Genomic DNA, 20,325 nt, shown 5'->3' with positions numbered 1-20,325 from the left:
ATTTTGGAAGGACCATATTGACATATTCTGAAAAGAGGCATCTCTTATTCAGAAGTGATAGTCAAAATGAGAATATGGAGTTGTCTCCATAGGTGGAAGTTATCTGTGTAAGATTAGAAAACTTAATGCAAGAAGCATGTCCAAAGCAATGTACTTTGAATATGAGACTTAGTTTCCATGGAGTTGATCTCCATTGGAATACCTTATAATGACTGTTAACAAGTCTTTGTGACTTTGTACATATTCATTATAGGAGGGTCAGTGCATATAAGTTTAAAATCTAAACAGATTTCGATAAATGATAGGAATTTGAAATTCTCACATTTTTCGATAAGGATTTGGGAGTGTGAAATTAGAATCATTGAAATTATGTTCAATTGGTTTATTTCACAAAGTAAGGATCATAGACAAACATAGAGTGCATACTTGGTGTATGGCAAAGCTATTGTTTAAGAAAAACATAGTGTACATGCTTGGAGCATGGGACAACTAGTGTTTTTAATTCAAGTATAAAGTTGATAAAACCGAAACAATGAATAATGAGTAATCAGTATGGTGATAAATAAAAGTGTTTATTTATATTCATAGGGTTTGATACCATATTTGATTCATTTATTCTTGTGTTTCACTTTGCATGTTTTGACTTCCAGAATAACTAAGTCGCTCTTCCTGAATGATTAAGTTATTCAAACCATCCACAGTCGGTCATATGTTGGAAGTAGATATGAATCAAGACTGTCATGGGTTGGTTTGTAGAGGTCCAAGTTGGTGGACAATGTGGTGCTACAACACTCATGAGTGCTCATAAGTTCTGAGTATTAGATTCAACCCGCACTCATTTGAATCACTTCATGGATTTTATCACGAGTGATCATGAGACGATAATATCTTATATTCTTCAAACCTAGAGATATGAGTTGTTACTATGAGTTGGTTGTACATTGATTGCACGAAAACGCATTCGGTAACTCGATGTTATAAAACGTGCCTTTGTGTATGATTCAACAAGTAGTAGAACAAGCCATATGAGTCGAAGTTTATCCATTCATTTTACCTTCGGGATAAAAGCGATATATGTGGGCCCCTCGATCATTTAAAGATGATACATGTGAGTGCTTGGCCAAGCCAGGACTGATTTGATTTGTTCAATCAGTCAGTCATCATGAATCGGAAATCGGGAAACAACAAATGGACAGAGAGAATGATTGATAATCCATGTCTCAGTCCATATGATATCTAGAATGGAGGAATATATGATCCCTTATCTAATGGACAAGTCATTGACAAAGGTCAGAGTTCATCGACAAGGTCAGAGTTCGACAGAAGCTTTTGAGAGCTATGATTGCTGATCGGTTCCTGAAGTCATACGCAATAATAGTTTTAGACTTATCCAAGTGGGAGACTGTTGGATTAATGTCTAAGTCCATAACTATAATTGGTAAGACTTGACCCGACCCGGCATGGTCCATTTGGGTTGCATGGCATCATGCATTTGGATAGACTATAATGAGAGAAATAACACTTAAGGTTGGTTAATATATTATAAGTTCTAATATATTAATAAGGTTATTTAATTAGTATTGATCAAGAATTAATTTGGAATTAATTAAGTGATCAAAAGGAGACTAATTAAATATATGGGTTGATTGTGTAAATCATTCATTCTTATATATGTGGGCTTGTGATCCAAGATTTCTTATGTTGGACTAAGTCCATGGGGTGACCCATGGATACTCCGTGGAGGTTAAAATCCATGGAGCATAAGGAATGGGTAAAGTTATGAGTTACATGGTGTAACCCTAATAGCCACCATATAAAAGAATCCCATGGCACAAGAAATCGTGCACTAATGTGTGAATATGAGGGCTAGACGATTTCAAGGAGTGTTCCATTTCTCTCAAGTCATTCCATGTGCATTTGGTGTTGTGTGAACCATTTGAGGTGTCACACTTGGGACACTAGGCACTCAAGCTTCATGGAGACAAGCTACATCAAACAAAGGTATGTATTTTATCCATTTGATAACCCAAGTATCAAGTATTGTATGCTAGATAGGGTAATACCTTGGAAAGTTCATAATTGCATGTATAATAGAGAAAACATAGATCCAAGGTATATAGGGTTGCATGTACACTTAGGAGTGTTAGAATGCGCAAAACCCATCAAGAACTTCTTGACAAAGGCTTTTTCCGACCAAGTTTTTCACCTTGGGGAGCACCAATCTTGTTTGTCAAGAAGAAGGATGGATCCTTTCGAATGTGTATTGATTATCGGGAGCTGAACAAGCTAACGATCAAGAATCGTTATCCGCTTCCAAGAATTGATGATCTATTCGATCAACTGCAAGGATCCAGCTACTACTCAAAGATAGATCTCAGATCAGGATACCATCAACTCAGAGTACAAGAAGACGACATTCCAAACAGCATTTAGAACTCGTTATGGTCATTATGAGTTCTTAGTTACATCTTTTGGATTGACCAATGCCCCAGTAGTGTTTATGGATCTCATGAATCGTGTTTGCAAACCATACCTGGATAAATTCGTGATTGTATTTATCAATGATATATTGATATATTCACGAACCAAGGAAGAACATGGTCAACACATGAAAATAATATTGGAACTACTAAGAAAAGAAAAGTTGTACGCTGAATTCTCCAAATGTGAGTTTTGGATTAGAGAAGTACAATTTTTAGGTCATGTAGTTAGCAACGAAGGAATTCATGTTGACCCATCCAAAGTTGAAGCGATCAGGAATTGGGAAGCACCAAAGACGCCAACAGAGGTGCATCAATTCCTAGGACTTGCTGGCTATTACCGTAGATTCATAGAGAATTTCTCCAAAATAGCCAAGCCGCTTACAACACTAACCCAGAAGGATACGAAGTTCAACTGGGAAGACAAACAAGAAGCTGCTTTTCAAAAACTGAAGAAAATGTTGTGTAGTGCACCAATCATATCCCTTCCAGATGGAACAGAATATTTCGTTGTATACTGCGACGCATCAAATCAAGGATTGGGATGTGTGTTGATGCAAAGAGGAAAAGTTATCGCCTATGCATCACAACAACTTAAGGTGCATGAGAATAATTACACTACCCACGATCTTGAATTGGGAGCTGTAGTTTTTGCACTAAAAATTTGGAGACATTAATTATACGGTACTAAGTGTACTATTTTTACCGACCATAAAAGTCTCCAGCACATCTTCAACCAAAAATATCTTAATATGAGACAACGAAGATGGGTCGAATTGTTGAATAATTATGAATGTGAGATTCGTTATCATCCCGGAAAGGCAAACATGGTAGCAGATGCCTTGAGCCGGAAAGAATATATTAAACCCCGTCGGGTACGAGCATTAACTATAACTATCCATTCTAACTTTACCACACAAATAAGAGAAGCTCAACTTGAGGCTCTAAAAGAAGAAAACCTCAAGAACGAAGCTTTGCGAGGAATGGAAAAGCAACTTATACAAAGAGATGACGGAACGCGACACTTTATGAACCGAATTTGGACGCCTAAGTTCGGTGGAGTCAGGGACTTGATCTTAGAAGAAGCCCACAAGTCCAGATATTCCGTGCATCCAGGCTCTGACAAAATGTACTTAGATTTAAAAGTACATTATTGGTGGCCAAACATGAAGGCAGAAATTGCTACTTATGTGAGCAAATGTTTGACTTGTTCTAGAGTAAAGGTAGAGCATCAAAAGTCTTCAGGTTTACTTCAACAACCGGAAATACCTGAATGGAAATGGGAGCAGATATCAATGGACTTCATCACCAAGTTACCTAAAACTCCTAGTGGGTTCGACACTATTTGGGTAATATTCGATAGATTGACTAAGTCCGCCCATTTCTTACCAATTAAGGAAAACGACAAGATGGAAAAGCTAACTAGAATTTATCTTAAGGAAATTGTCAGATTGCATGGAGTTCCAAATTCTATTATTTCTGACCGAGATAGTAGATTCACTTCACGATTTTGGCAATCTCTACAAAAATCCTTAGGAACACGTCTAGACATGAGTACAGCTTATCATCCACTGTCTGATGGTCAGAGTAAGAGGACCATTCAGACTTTAGAAGATATGCTCCGAGCCTATGTAATAGACTTTGGAAATGCGTGGGATACTCATTTACCGTTAATTGAGTTTTCCTACAACAATAGTCATCACCAGCATTAAGGTTGCACCGTTTGAGGCTCTTTATGGACGAAAATGGCATTCCCCAGTATGTTGGGCAGAAGTTGGAGATACACAGATGGCCAGAGAACGTACATGCGATACCTTACGTACTGGACCAGAAATAATTCACGAGACAACTGAAAAGATCGTGCAAATTAAGGATCGATTAAAGGCTGCACGTGATCGTCAAAAGAGCTATGCTGATGTAAGACGTAAGCCTTTAGAATTCCAAGTTGGAGATAAAGTAATGTTGAAGGTCTCTCCTTGGAAAGGCGTAATTCGATTCGGGAAACAGGGCAAACTAAACCCACGGTATATAGGACCTTTTAAAATTCTAGCAAGAATTGGTTTTGTCGCATACCAACTCAAGTTGCCTCAAGAGCTAAGTAATGTGCACGATGTTTTTCACGTATCAAAACTCAAAAGATGTCTTTCTAATGACACTCTTGTTATACCTCTCGAAGAGATACAAGCCAATACGAAACTTAACTTTGTAGAAGAACCTGTTGAGATCATGGATCGAGAAGTCAAACGATTAAAGCAAAGTCGTATTCCCATAGTGACAGTTCAATGGAACTCTTTACGAGGACCTGAATTTACTTGGGAACGTGAAGATCAGATGAAAGAAAAATACCCCCAACTGTTTGACAAAACCCCATCCTTAAGATAAATTTCGGGACGAAATTATTCTAACGGGGGGAGAATGTAACACTAGTCAAAATAGGTCAATAGACAATCACATGTGATTATGCCAATCATGTAATGTGATTTTGTTAAACTAGTAATGTGATTTTGTTAAACTAGTAATGTGATAAGAGTAATATGTAGTTCATGATAAATTCTAATACAAATATGAATTTTCTTTATGATACAACTCAAATTATACGTCCATACGATTCTAAAAAGATAGAGAATGTCTGAATATGACTTCGCATGAAGAAGTTATGATAAACCGAACACTATAAATCTCTATAATAAGAGGAATTTAAAATATACTTATAATTAGCTATTGGAGTCTCAAAGAGAGTTGTAGTACTTGTAAATACCTACGCGTGCATATAAAGAACGTCAAAAACGGAGTTTGTATGTGAAAGTTACGACCTTTCGATGATTTAGCTGTCAGAAACCCTAATCTGACTGAGCTCACGACGTGAGGAGTCATTTATCCACATCTCGGAATCTAGAAGGTGTGTGACGAGGCTGCGAGGGGATAAGGTCTGAACTCACGACGTGATCAAGGATATCTCACGACGTGATGAGTCGCATGGCCACCTTCCGAAGCTAGGGATGCAAATGGCAAGTCTACGGGGATAAGATCCAAACTCACGACGTGAGCCATATAAAACTAACGAGGTGAGGGTCCAAAATCCTTACTATAAATAGCAGGTCCGACTTCATCCATTCTTACACCTAAACTTCCTTCTCCTCTCTCCTTTGTTGAGACCATCTTGCATCCCGAGCCCCGACGACCTTGTACGCTGACCGTTTCTGCTTAGATTACATAAAATCACGCTACTACGGTGAGTTTCACGGCCCCACTTTCTAATATTTTGGGGGAAAACGCATGCTAAATATTATATATACGTTATTATTATGTCTATATGATAATATATAGTTATAATAGTCGGGGTATAGTTGTTCTAAATATAATATTTTGAATATATACAACTATTATCAACTTGTCAGCATGTTAATTTACTAATGTAGATCTTGAGTTATACTTAGGATCCTATATATGTATGTTGTGTGCGATATAGTTCCGAAGTTATATTCAGAAGTTCTATATGTTAAGTTGTAAAGTATGTTGCTATTATTGGTTTTATGTCAAGATAAAACTTGGTATGTTATATGTTGTTATTGTTAGTTTTATGCCAAGATAAAACTTAATATGTTATATATTGTTATTGATAGTTTTATGTCAAGATAAAACTAGGAACGTTATATGTTGTTATTATTGGTTTTATGTCAAGATAAAACCCGGTTTTACTTCAAGATATAGTTGTTATACTGCCTAAATGTTATGAAGTTAGGGGTAATGTTTAAAAGCATAATCTAGTAACTTAGGGTTTTAGACATGAAAATGCTTTTGTTGTTAGAGCTATAGGAAGCCGTCGAAGTCTACATGAGTAATTTTATTCATCAACTAAGATTGGGGATCTTAGCGGATATCCTTTGAACTGTAACCGTTAATCCCGTGTGAGCGAGGAAGTCGTGTATAATTAGTATACGGGTTGACCACCCCACTTGTGACTGTTAGCTACAGTCAACCAAAAGCGAGTGATGAACTATCCTTTTACTTGTTATTGTTACGGCGTCAATGAAGCGTACGGTGTTGTTTCTCATGGTAAATCATGAGTGTATTGTTTCTCATGGTAAATCATGAGTGTGTTTTATCAGAGGTATTATGTCATAGCAGCGGTTACAAGCTCATGGTAGCAAATTGTTAGAAGCATTATACTTTGTCGTATACAAGTATTAATGTTAAGTATATGTTTCCCCCTTCTTATACCTTAGGTTTAAGGAATGTTTAGGTATAACACTTAATTGATAAGTAAACTATTATACCTCATATACCTACTAAATGTTGGAGAGTCAAAATGATACTTTCAAAACTCTACTTTTGAACGTGGAAAAATGTATTATTTTATGGAGTCAAAACTTGTGGACTCACCAACTGTATGTTGACGTATTTTAAAATGCATGTGTTTCAGGAACTTGAAAAGCTGGTATGTATTCGAACAGAAGAAGTTTTACTATTACCTTTATGTTCATTAAGAAGTATGCCATAGTCGGATATTATGTAATAAGTCCTAGAAAAACAGTTATGTAACTTTCAATTATCAATAAAGGTATGTATTTTCTTAGTACTGTTCAATGTATGTTATATAACTGTGATACGAAGAATGACGTTACACTACCCGGTGTTTCCGCCGGTGGCTGGGGGTGTGACACATTGCTTTTTTTATTATAATTCACACCACCACGAAGATTATCCAAATAAGTAACAACCCGACTTTGAAACAGGTCGGTTGGTACCCCACCCTCAAATGGTTGAGGTGGTTGTTGTTGTTGGCCCCTTACACCTCGTGCTCTCAAATTCCTTCGCACCATTGGCCTCGGCTACTCTTCGGTTTGACTAATTTATTCCCCATCATAGTCAGTAGGAATACTCCAACGTGTACCGTTATTAATAATGACATGCATGGATTCCAAATGACCAAGATATAAATTGTCTCTGTCCTTGTATGTCAAGTTACGAGTCAAGCGAGGTGAAAAAAGACCATAAGACCTCGCCAATCAAGTGATAAAGTATCCACCCACTATACAAATCCCAACTTGTGATGTTACCGCCCTGCTTCCCAAGTAGCTACCAAGATGGTATGGAATATTGCAGCAAACAGTTCGAGAAATAATAGACCATAAAAAGAATAAGTTGAGACTTGTAACCTTTTCTATGTGCTTCTTATGGTTGATGGAGGAAGTAACCAAACGATGAAGCAGCCAGTGAATAGGTGAACATATGTAGCTTTCTTGCGAGACACCCGAATGGAATGCCCCATTCGCAATTGTGGAACAAAAGTCAAAACCATTCACCCCCAGAGGATAATCTTGTGCAGCCTCCCTCAAAAAGATGTCAAAAATTAGAGACTTTGTTTCATTTTTCTCATAAAGGCCCATACTCCAAGAAAAGTCTGCGAGACTACATTCTCGATATTTACCCCCAAGGCAAAAAACTAATGCCCGTGCAAAGTAAGGACCTATCGTGGCATCTTCAAATTAGACCAAAGCGAAAAACTCAACACATAATTTCTTAATCATCAGCTCGTTAATAGCAAATAAATTCTTCCGCCCATTACATGTGAAAGAAAATCCATCCCCAGTAAATGTCTTCGTTAAATATGGGGTCAATCTTGCCATGATTCCGATTTCTACTAATTTGGCCCAATCAATATGTGGAGAAATGGAGAATTCTCTGTTGTATAACCATCCCATATTGTTTTTGAAGTTTATCACCACACATTGAGGCATGTTAACTGGAAGCTTATATAATGGGTGAAGGTCAAACACATTTTCGTGGAATTGTTCATTGGTTCTGCTAGACGCAATTTTCTGTAAAATAAACAATAGACAAAACCCAAAGGAAGTAACAAAGATTAAACAATCAGCAGAAAAATGGGTGAAGGTCAAACACATTTTCGTGGAATTGTTCATTGGTTCTGCTAGACGCAATTTTCTGTAAAATAAACAATAAACAAAACCCAAAGGAAGTAACAAAGATTAAACAATCAGCAAAAAAATCATAGAATTCGTTTTGAACCGAGCTCACGTCGTGAGATCGAAGCCACATTGTGAGCTTTGAACATGACAATACGATCGAGCTAAAATCAGACATCAAAAGTCCAAAATTTTTCCAAGGGTTTTCGAGAATGACATTCTAGTGCTCATAAATCACACATGCATCATCTATTTCACTAAAAATCAACCCAATTTCGGCATTTTCCATCAAGAAAAAACCCTAGCCTTAAATGCATAAAATTAACAAAATTAACAAGGTTAGAGTGTGGTAATCTTACCGAAATTAAAGATTAAACACGAAATCGAGAGAAGGTTGAAGAAATTCGGTACAAAATCGAAGTGTGGGGACAGCCTCTTTGATTCGTTCGTGCGTGAGTGGTTGAAAAGGGTAGTCAAAGGTTTAAGATGACATATAAAAATGGTCCCCCCCCCTATTTTTTATGGCTCACGTCGTGAGGGGTAAACCTCACGTTGTGAGCTTTAAGTTGTGCCAAAAATTGGGACAAAATTAATTCCCATGTTGTGTTACTTAGTCCCACTTCGTGATGTCGAGGTTTTTAAGTTGTGCCAAAAACTGGGACAAAATTAATTCCCATGTCGTGGTACTTAGTCCCACTTCGTGATGTCGAGGTTTTTTTTTTTTTTACAAAAAACATTATTTTTCTTTAAAAAAAATTCAACAATCTTAAATTTAACCCCACATTTTGAGTTTTTTTCTATTTCTAAAAATTAAGATGACTATCATGATGACTTATCCTAAAACTTAAATATAAATGCAAATGCAAAAACTAGAAAATGAAAAGAACTAAAAGAAAAATGAAAAAAATATTGCAAACCGAGTTTGGGTTGCCTCCCAAGAAGAGCTTTTTTTTATGGATTCATGAGCCGGACTCCGTGCCGCCCTATGTGGTATTGTTTGGAGATACGATCTCCATTTGCACCTTCTGTTCCTTCCATCTTTTCTTGTAAGCTTGCACCCTTTTTAAATTTTAGAATTATCCTTCTTTGTTTTACTATCGCCATCCTTATGTTTCTGCTTCAACCCTTTATTTCTCGCAGCAAGTTCAAGTACGCCTTTTTCTTTTTATCGTTCCCGAGTTTCAACATCCACGTTATCCAAAGTCGGATTTCCCAAGTTTTGTGTAATTTCTTCTTCTTCATCCTCACTTTAGACAAAAGTTTCATCAACTCCTTCCTTTTCTTGAGATTTTGGTGTTATAAAGACGAAAACCTCAAACACCATTGGAATTGAAGCTCTTTGCTTGGTACGCTTGACTTGTTCTCTTGTATGCATTTCTTCTTCCATCAATTTTTCTAACTCCTCAAGCTCATTTTCGTCATCCATATAGAACACTTTGTTTCGAACTTTATTCTTCTTGAATTCATCTTCCACTCCAAATGTCATTTCCTAATTTCCCACTCATAAGGAAAGTTTTAACTTGTGAATATCCACCAAGGCTCGTGCGGTATTAGGTAATGGGCGTCCAAGGATAATTGGGACATCTTCATCCTCCTTCATGTCTAGCACCACAAAGTCAACTGGAAAAATAAATTTTCCAATTTTTACCAATATGTCCTCAATTATGCCTCGAGGATGAGTCACCGAACGATTATCCATATGAATTGTCATCCTTGTAGCATTCAATTCTAGAAGTTTGAGCTTTTGGTAAAAGGAATATGGCATCAAATTAATACTTGCTCCAGAGTTGGCTAAAGCAAATGTCTTTGTGTTATTTCCAAACTCACATTGAAGTGTAAGGCGTGCGGGATCTCCCATTTTCCTTGGTATTCCCTCCATAATAACCATGGAATTTTGCTCACTAAGGACTACATTGGAAGTCTTCTCTAGTTGTTGGCAAGTGTCGAGTAAATCTTGAAGAAATTTTGCATATTTGGAAACTTTGGCTAAGGATACAATAAATGGAGTATTGATTGGAATACCCTTAACTTGTTGCATAAACTTTTTATGCTCTTGTTCCAAAGGATGCACTCTGGCTCGAGAAGGAAACGGTAAAGGAGGTTGGTAAGCTTGAGCACAAGAAAGATTTTTCTGCCCAGATCGAGACCACGCCATGAGGGTTAAATCCTCACGTCGTGAGGTCAGTTTTTCAGTAACATTTTTTCTTTGATTTTCGTCCGCTTTGGTTGTGATTCGAGCTGCTTTGTATCTTCTTCTAATGCCTCTAAGAACTCAGAAATAGTGTCTTCTTCAGTGGTTATGGCCATGACATGTGGTCGTGGTTTATTATCGGGATTTTTAAGAGGTAAACGTTCGTTAACTAATGTACTTAATTTCCCAAGTTGAGCCTCAATATTTTTAATGGATGCTTGATGATTTCTCATGATGGCATCAGATGCATCGTGACGTTTTTCAGAAGCTTCCATGAACCTATGAAGCATTGACTCTGAGTCCACTTTTTTCTCAAGTTGTGGTTGTTTCTTTTGGTAAAAGCCCCAGTTGGTTTGCCTATATTTTTCTTCTTTTTGATTCTTATACTCTTCATATGGAAACCATTCCTTCTTTGGCTTTCTCTAATCTTCATCATAGCGGTCTCCACTAGAGTAGCAAACTTGAGCTTTCCTATTCCCGTTTTTGTCTAGATGTCAATCTTTTGTCAAATGTGGCCCATTACAATTTTCACAAACCACACGTATTGAGTGTATTGATTGGTCCATCTTCGTCATTCTATGACCCATGTTACTCAATATTGCCAAAAGAGCCGCCATGTCTTCTGAAGCATCATTTCCATTTCCCCTAGCTCTATCATTACGAGAGTTATGGTACTCCCATGTATGCGTTGAAAATTCTTTGATTAGTTCCTTAATTTAAGTGGGATTCTTCTTTGTTAAAGGTCCTTGAGAATCAAGGAGTTGCCTTGTCGTTATGTTCACCCCATCGTAAAAGATCTAGTCTTTTTGTTGCTCGTTTAGATCATTTTGGGGACAATTCCTTATTAACCCCTTATATCGCTCCCATGCCTCATACAAAGACTCCCCCACTTATTGCTCGAAATTAGCTATGGTTTTCTTAATTTTAGCAACCTTGGATGGTGGGCAAAATTGTTGGATGAATTCTTCACGCATTTGTGCCCAAGTGGTGATTCTGTCTGGTGGAAGTACCTTCAACCAATCTTTTGCTGCTCCTTTAAAGGTAACCGGAAGCATTCTCAACAACACCCTCTCTCGTTGTACATTCAGAATATTGAAGTAATTGGCGATGTCATTGACTTCATCGAGGTGTTTGTATGCATCTTCATGATCTTTTCGGGAAAATGGAATATCATTTAGCACAGAAAGGATGTGTCCATTGAGCTCGAAGCTCGCAATAGTGGGAATTACGGGTTGCACAAGTCCTGGACCGGTGTCCTCACATATTCTTTTCTTTCTATGCCTCAATCGTCATGTCAACAATGTCCGTCATGTTCATGTTTGCTACTTTTGTTTGTTTCTGTTTCGGGCTCGTAACCAGCTTCCTTTTTGTTAGGAGTCCTCTCAAAGCTTTCGAATGTGCTTTCGTTTTTCGGCTTGTTGCTTGGTCCTGCTATGTTCTTGTCCTTCTTATTATGAAAAGCTGACTCTAGATCTTCAAGTGGTGGTGTCAATGGTGTGTTTGATCCGCGGGTAATATACTACTGAAACAAAAAAAATAATAAATAAATAAATAAATAAATAAAACATAAAAATAAACTAAAACTAAATAAAAAGAGTTACTAAATGATTACCACTACGTGGTAATAAGTGCCACCACGTGGTATAGCAGATAAACTAAAAGAGAAAGTAAAAACGAAATAAAATCTGAGATATCAGATCTCACGTCGTGAGCTTTAAGATTGCACATCGTGAGTTCAGTATTTTAGAAAAATTTAACCAATGCTCAAAAGTAACTTTTTGCTAGTTTTACCCCACAAAAAAGATCGATTAACCTAAAGCAATTAAATTAAAAAATAAAATAGTCATTTCCCAGTAAGGGCGCCAAAAACTTGGTGTATGCAAAAATATACCTATCTAGTTTTAAATTTTATAACCTAACTATTTATCTACTAATGCACGTACAGACAGTGTACCTAGTTAGTTTATAGTATAGTAAAGTAAGTTGGGTATCGAACATAGGGAACGGATTCAGTATAGTAAAATAACTACTAAAAATTAATCTAAAAGCAAACAATAATTAAAAGGGGTTTTATCTGATTTTGCAAGCTCAGACTAACTTAAGCACTCAACTAAAAAATTATTGTAATCAAGATATTAAAAACACTTTCGTTTAGTTTCGAATCCACATTTTTCCTATGGTTAGCTCTTATTTATGGATTAATAAGGTTGGTTACCAATTTATATGTAATTAGCAATCTTGGTCCAATCTACTAATATTTTTACGAATTCATGTACTACTATGTAATGGTCATATACAAGCAAACACATAATTACTTATTAATCATAACTGGGCTATGTAGGGTATATCTAGATAATTAATTAATGGTAAATGTAACGCCCACAGATCCGGGCTAGTCAATTTCGAGACGATGAGCATCAAAAATGAGTTTTTGATGGAAGATTATTTAGAAGGATTAATCTTAACCAAGTTTTAGTATATGTTACAAGGGTTCCGTACATATAAAGAACGCCGAAATCCGAGTTATAACGAATAAGTTATGGTCCGTCGAAGTTTTACGGCAAAACCGGCACGACACCGGGAGACGTAAATAGTGAATTTACAGTAGAAGACTTTTTAGCCTTAGTAATCTAAACGAAAGTCGTAGAATATGTTAAACCGAGAACATCCATAAAAAGAACGCCCAAATCTGACTTCGTATGAGGAAGTTATGATTTTTCTAAGATTCAGCTTAGCAGTGCACGACCCGAAACTCGAATTTTAGTTCGAGCGGTTTTTGGCTTACGCGACCTAAATGAGAGTTGAAGATCTCATTAATATGAACTCAACGGTAAAAAGAAAGACGAAAACGGAGTCCGTATGGAGGAGTTACGAATTCTTCGCGGTCATTTAACTGTCTAATCTCCTCCTACTGTTAAATTTAAGATCGGTCGAGAATTAGCCGACGGAGTCTAAATGAAAGTTTTAGATCTTGTTTTTATCTACGCGTGGATATAAAGAATGTCGAGAGTAGAGCTCGTATGTTAAAGATATGGACGAAACTTGGTCCCTACTCTTCGAGCGCGATAAATTCGATACAGTTTTGTAAATCTGAGATAGAATGAGAATTAGCTGACGGCGTCTAAAAGAAAGTTGTAGTACTCGTAAATACCAACGCGTGGATATAAAGAACGTCAAAAATGGAGTTCGTATGAACGAGTTACAAATTATAATAGCATATTTACGTATTAAAATAAAGTATAAATCATATATACGTACACATATATATACAAATGTATATATCATTAGAAAGGTATCGACGATGTGGTTATTATAAGACTAGTGTTGAGTACTTTCGACATTAGTTTAGTACAAATATCGTTAAATCTATTTAAAATAGTATTATGAAGGGGTGTTTAGTCGTTTATATAACTATAAGGTCATTAAGTAATTATGGAGGGTAGTTTTTGTAAATTCAATTACTATAAATAAGAGGCTTGGGCTCTCATATTTCTTGCACCATTCTCTTGATTCAAGAGTCTTTCTCTTCTTATCCGCCGAGCATTTCGGTCCCTCGTGATTCGACTTCTCTTTCTGTAGTTTTAGTATAGTAAGGTGAGCGCTGAAGCGCTGCACGAATCTTTCTTAGAAAGATTCAGTGACGAAGTTCTGCCTCTGCAGAGCCCGACTCCTAGCTAAAACCCCATTGTAAGTAAGTTATGCTTACCTATTTTAATATAGCTTATATTAAAAATTAGTATCGTTATTATGAACTTATAATAAATATTTGAGCTATTATTATGACTTATATAAGTGTCGTTATAATATCTTTTTAACTACTCGCGGTACGGGGAATCTGGTTTAAAGGGCGGCATATGGTTGTTGGATTTCAGAAGTGCTATATGCCAAAATGGTCCTGCCCTCCGGTGTTTTATGTCTGGCCCCTGTCTGTACATAGTGGTTGGAAAGTATTGTTTAAACGCTTATATAATAATAATAATAAGACTAATAATTAGTCACGGTAAATATTAGACTAAAATCTAGTGGTAATAATACTAGGTTTCTTCGAAGGAAATTATTTTAAAGTAAACGAAGCGTTGTCCGAGTACCGAGTCACCACCTTATCAAGTGAGTGCATAGTTACTTTCATCTTACACATAGATATGAAGTATTTTATATAAACTACGTGCTATGTGTGCATATTATCTGAGTACTTGCTGTCTATGCTGGATGAACGATTTTATACATGTTTTAAATGATTTAAACTGTATATATATATATATATATATATATATATATATATATATATATATATATATATCTACGATAATATGTTGGGTAAAACATGGGTAGATGTAATAGATGGAATATGAGTTGGATGATGAGTTGAGAGGTGTTATAGACCACGAGGTGAGTGTGAGAGGTGGACGATGTGAGAAGCCTTTCCCAAATGATGGCCTCGTTATCTAGCAGAGTATGGATGACAACCACATACTATTCTAGACAGTCCAGTAGAACACTAGCAGGCTCGCAACCTGTAGGTGTTGTGAACGATGTGTTCACCCGGTGTACTCTAAACCCTGGCGATCATGCAGACTTGGTGCGTAAACCTTGGCGATCATGCAGATTTGGTGCCAAAACCCTGGCGACTATGCGGACTTAGTGCCTGTTGTATAAACCCTGGCGACTATGCAGACTTAGTGCCTAAACCCTGGTGACTATGCGGACTTAGTGCCTGTTGTATAAATCCTGGCGACTATGCAGACTTAGTGCCTAAATCCCGGTGACGATGGACTTCGTGCCGATTCCTTAGGATGATTCTTAGGAATGAATGAACGAGGAATAGTTGATTCTTAGGGTAGATCCTTAAGAGTAAAGAAGATAACGGGGATGGGTAATTGGGTTGATTTTTTGATGTTTAAACATAATAATTATATTATGGTGGGTTGAAAACCCTATGTACTCACCAGGTTTCCCAACCTGACCCACTCCAGCTTATTTTTATCACAGGTGTCGATATGAAGTTACATTACACTGAGAGATTAAAGAGGTGTAGATCACTAGTGATAATGAATGTAAGTTCTGTTTATGCTTATGTTTCTGTATTAACGATGACATCCCAAATGTTTTAAAATGAATAAAAATACATTTCTTCGGAAATGCTTTGATAACGTATTTATCATGTTTTACTGGGAACAAATTCCACATCATTTTTATCAAAAGAAGTACTCTAATTTTTATAAAACATAAACAAAATCGGTCTTTTTTGGCCGTGAAAATGGGGATGTCACAGTTGGTATCAGAGCATTAGTTTAAGCGAACTAGGAATATGGATTTATTTCTAGACTTAAACTTAGAATGCTAAGAAATGATCGTGAGGAGTGTGTCTAATAAAATTTAGGTAATACACCAGAATAGACACAAGCACTAGCTAATTTAGGGAAAATGCCTAACATGCTTTTATGTGCTAAATAATTTATGATGCTTTATGATGCTATCGTATGATCCGATCTATGGTCTGTTGCCGACCGGATCTGGAAATTTTATGTGTTCAGATTTCTAAACGTTTAATTACGGTATTAGAACTGGCATGTAACTTTTCGGAGTAATAAGGAATATTACACGTCTAAATCTTTTCTATCTATATTCTCGTCTTGATGCGTTGGACACATGCTTCAGTGAATGTAATGCCATGGTGAAGGCTCGTAGCAAACTGAGTAAACGGAGGAAATGAAAAGGCTTATGATAGTGAATGACACCTATCGGAACAGATCGTAAGAGTGGTACCTTGCCTTTAGAGTACGTCAGGAAAGATAACAGTACGTTTAGAGGAGTACGGTACGTCCGAAGTACACCTTCGATTGGCGGGATGATGAAACGATTTGCGTAATTCCTAAAGTTATCCTACCCTCTGGCATTTTCACCACCGAGTTGAAGCAGAATTGATTATTGAAGATACACATGGAAGAAATCCTAGTAGAGTCTAGGGAAAATTTTATGATTGATTGGACACATGTTTATGTGTTAAAATTGTTTTTATGATAGTAACTTGGAAAGCCGCGAGACAATACTTGGGACGAGTATGAGTACGTGTGAATGGTAGTAGAGGCCTATACTACCGGAAGCACAAGACTCCCGATTGGATCAGGGAAAGTCACAAGGTTACCAAGGAGGTAGTAATTGATTTCGTTTTATTCAAGTATGTCGTTACCATCGTTTCGGTAATGACTAAGAAGATGATTGTTATTCCAACCCTAGTGGTCATATCAAATTGAGTCCGACTACACTGAGTATGTTATATGGTTCAGAGAATCAAGTTCGATGTAGCATCTGAATTAAGACGGAAGATTGAAATAAAAAGCGATCAGTAGAGGTATCGCGAAAAGTTGTTTGTAGCTAGAAATGCTACCTTTTAAGATGAGATTAGAACATGAACGAAAGTATAGTCTGTTCTGGAAGGCTCTAAGAGACCTGAGTCTAAGCGTTGTAACATACGATGATAGGTCATTAGAATATGACACATCGTTCCATTGTAGTACGATGATAGGTCATTAGAATATGACACATCGTTCCATCGTTTCATTAGAATATGACACATCGTTCCATTATCTTAAGTTCGTATCCATTGAGGATCAAGATTGTGACTTGAAGGTCATAATTTGGAGTCTAACGTGATATAGGGAGCAAGTGCAAGATCGAGCACCGCCTGCAATCGAGAAGTCCAAGAATTAGATACTCATTCGAAGGAACATAGAATATGTGAAAAATATTTATAAAAAAAAGGTTATACAGACAACATGTCATCGGTATAGCTTTATAACTGTAAAAATGGTTTTACATGTACCGACGATAAATCGTCTCTATTACTAGAACATAAGTCGTCTGCCACCAACTTTTCCCAACTACAAGTCATTGGTATTGCTTTAACTTTTCCAGACAACATGTCGTCGGTATTGTTGGCACCTTTCCCGACGATAAGTCGTTGGAATAGGTTATTTTTTTTGAAACGGCGATATATATAGATATAAATTAAAATCCAGCGCATAGCTGGAAAATGTACAAAATGAGACAGAAATAGAAATAGTTATAAGGTCTAAGATAAACTATAGAATTGTGAGTCACCAGTCCAAGGCACCATACCAAATGAGAAACACATCAGATTGCAAGCCAAATGTCAATAGTAACTTTGTACTTCCACATAGTCTATCGATTTCAAACTTCATTCCACATCTATGGCCATAAGGAGTACTGTAGTGATTGATTGATATAATGGCTCCATCAAGAGACAATGTGGTGCCACTAAGCTTCTAAGATATCTGGGGGTAAAATCATCCAAAAACTTGTACCGGGTAGTTAACTCCTTTTTTGGATTATCCACCACTTCAGATTTTTCTGGACCATCAGCTTCCTCAAAATCGCAGTCTAAATGTGATGTAGAACTCTCCAAACCAGCCATTTTTAGGACAAGGGTAGATTCGTCCATAATACCCACACCCACAGGAACTTATGTTTTTTTCATTTTACCAGCCCTATTGCCTTTTAGCCAGCATAAATTTCAGCTTATGATTGTAATAAAGCAAAATCAGTGACATCTTTGAGTGTCTTCAATCAGCGACATATGTGGTAGCTTTAAGCGACTTCAAGCTCCTCTATTCTTCATCACCTGTAAAGTAAAGTTGTAACGCCAGAAAAAAGAAAAACCCACACCAAGAATTTTTCATGACACCCCCCCTCCCCACAACCCAATTTCCACACGAAAGGAAACACCACGAAAAGAACCTAATTACAGCCAGTTCCTAACATATATCTACCCTATGAAAGAAACTCACACCAAACGCACTCCAGCTGTAATTAAGCACATCACCAAAAAACCCAAATTCACCCATAAAGAAACCAATGACCCCACCCCCAAACCCCCTTTTTTCATCTTTTGCATTCAGCTATCGGATCATAACACCATTCCGCCCACCTAAATTTTGTAAGCTTGCTTGTAGAGTTGATCCACAAATGGCTCAGTACTTGTACTTCATTTGCTAGAGTTTTATATGATTTGATTGTGTTCGATTGGATTCTATATATTCTGAATTTCCACACCACCCAAATGTATATCAACACAACTGCTTCCTGAATTTGATCGAGGTTATCACTGCCTGGTGCTAAATTACTGCACTGAAGCATTTCATTCAGTGAACCGAAAGATAATAGGAACATATACCACCATTTTTGCACACTACGCCAAACTTCTTGTGAGATTGAACATTCGGTTAATAGATGTGATTCTGATTCCGCAACAATATTACATAATAGGCAGGTAGTCAAAGATCTGATACCAATGATGTTTAGATTCACTCTGGTAGGCAGCCTTCTATGACAAACTCGCCATGCTAGGATATTCACTTTTTCCGGGGACCAGGTTATTCCATTCCCTAGCCCCAGCTAGTATTTTTGGCAATATTGTTTCGTCAATGAATCTCCTAAGAGATGCCACAGTATACATCCCCGAGGGTTCAAGGCTACAAATCATGTTATTGTCCTGCCGAACTAATGGCTGTGAAAAGAGATTTTGATGGTCCAAGTTATCATTGGACAAGTAGTTGTGTAGATTCACGATGCTACCCCAACAATATCCTTTCCTCTTAGCTCTGGAATGGGCATTGAACCCCCAAGTCGTTCCCATAGATTGATTTTATGACATCTTTCCAAAGTTCATGTTTACAGGATGTGAAATGCCACCACCATTTTCCTAGTAGCTCTAAGTGGTGAGCCTTCAAGCTGCCAATGTCGAGCCCCCCATCTATTTTTGGACAAAATTTTATCTCATGCGATCCATGACATCCTTCTTTTATCAGAGGACCCACCCCAGAAGAAGTGACACCATAGTTTTTCTAGTGTTTTCAGTACCTTAACTAGGGCTTTGTAGAGAGAAAAAGGAATGAGCCTAGGCTCCCCAAAACTAATTTACATAATGTTAAGCGTCCCCCAAATGACAAATTTCTGGCTTTCCATTTTGATAATTTTGTTTGGAATAGGTTTAGAATAAAAAAAAATTCCTCAGAAATCACTCCTGACGACCCTGTGAAGACAACATGTCGTCGGCATTGGTGTGTATGTACCGACGACTTTTTCGACTTTTACCGACGAGCTATCTCGATGACTTTTTAAAGACGACATATCGTCTCTATAGCCTTTTCAGACGAAATGTCGCCTGCATAGTTTCTGAAAGTGTCGTCTGCATATGCATCATTCCTTGTGCTGATACCTGTGTCATGGTTCACTTGTACCTAATTATTATATTTGTTGGAGTCTCTATGTATGCTTCCTAACCATTTTCACCTCTTGGAAATTACCTTGGGTGCGGTTCAAAAGTAATGGACAAAGAGTTGTGTGTAATAGATGATTGGGGTTTTAGATTTATTTATTATCATGCATTGTCATCTATGATGCATTTATGGTGTTTATAATGTTAATAACAATGTACTTATATCGTTTTCAATGTATTCCATAACTTATTCGATTTTAATAATGAGTTTTCAAAATGAAGTAGTTTATGACATTTAATCTAAATTTTTATTATTTTTCTGTAGCCCTAGTATTACTAACTAAACTTTCAATGCACAATCCGTTATTTTAACATATGCTCAGGTTAGTAGCCAATTTAGTATCCTCGGAGAACGAGGACCAAGAGGCATTTTTGAAGACATTTCTTAAATACATGTGATAATTAATCGTTATCTAACCTGTCTCCTCG

The 20,325-nt window shown here is 37.0% G+C and overlaps 1 non-coding gene across 1 annotated transcript; it reads left to right on the top strand.

The window, feature by feature from the left end:
* The first annotated feature begins 11,417 nt into the window (after nt 1-11,417).
* LOC145168001 (small nucleolar RNA R71) lies at nt 11,418-11,524 on the top strand. Its single transcript, XR_013741597.1, has one exon. It is a non-coding gene; the product is annotated as a small nucleolar RNA R71 (small nucleolar RNA).
* Nucleotides 11,525-20,325: the final 8,801 nt, after the last annotated feature.

Source organism: Lactuca virosa, chromosome 3, assembly GCF_052849685.1.
Source record: "Lactuca virosa cultivar CGN04683 chromosome 3, Lactuca_virosa_CGN04683_v6, whole genome shotgun sequence".
NCBI classification, from domain to species: Eukaryota; Viridiplantae; Streptophyta; class Magnoliopsida; order Asterales; family Asteraceae; genus Lactuca; species Lactuca virosa.
Note: the sequence above shows the minus strand (reverse complement) of the source record. Positions and strands in the feature narration are given on the sequence as shown.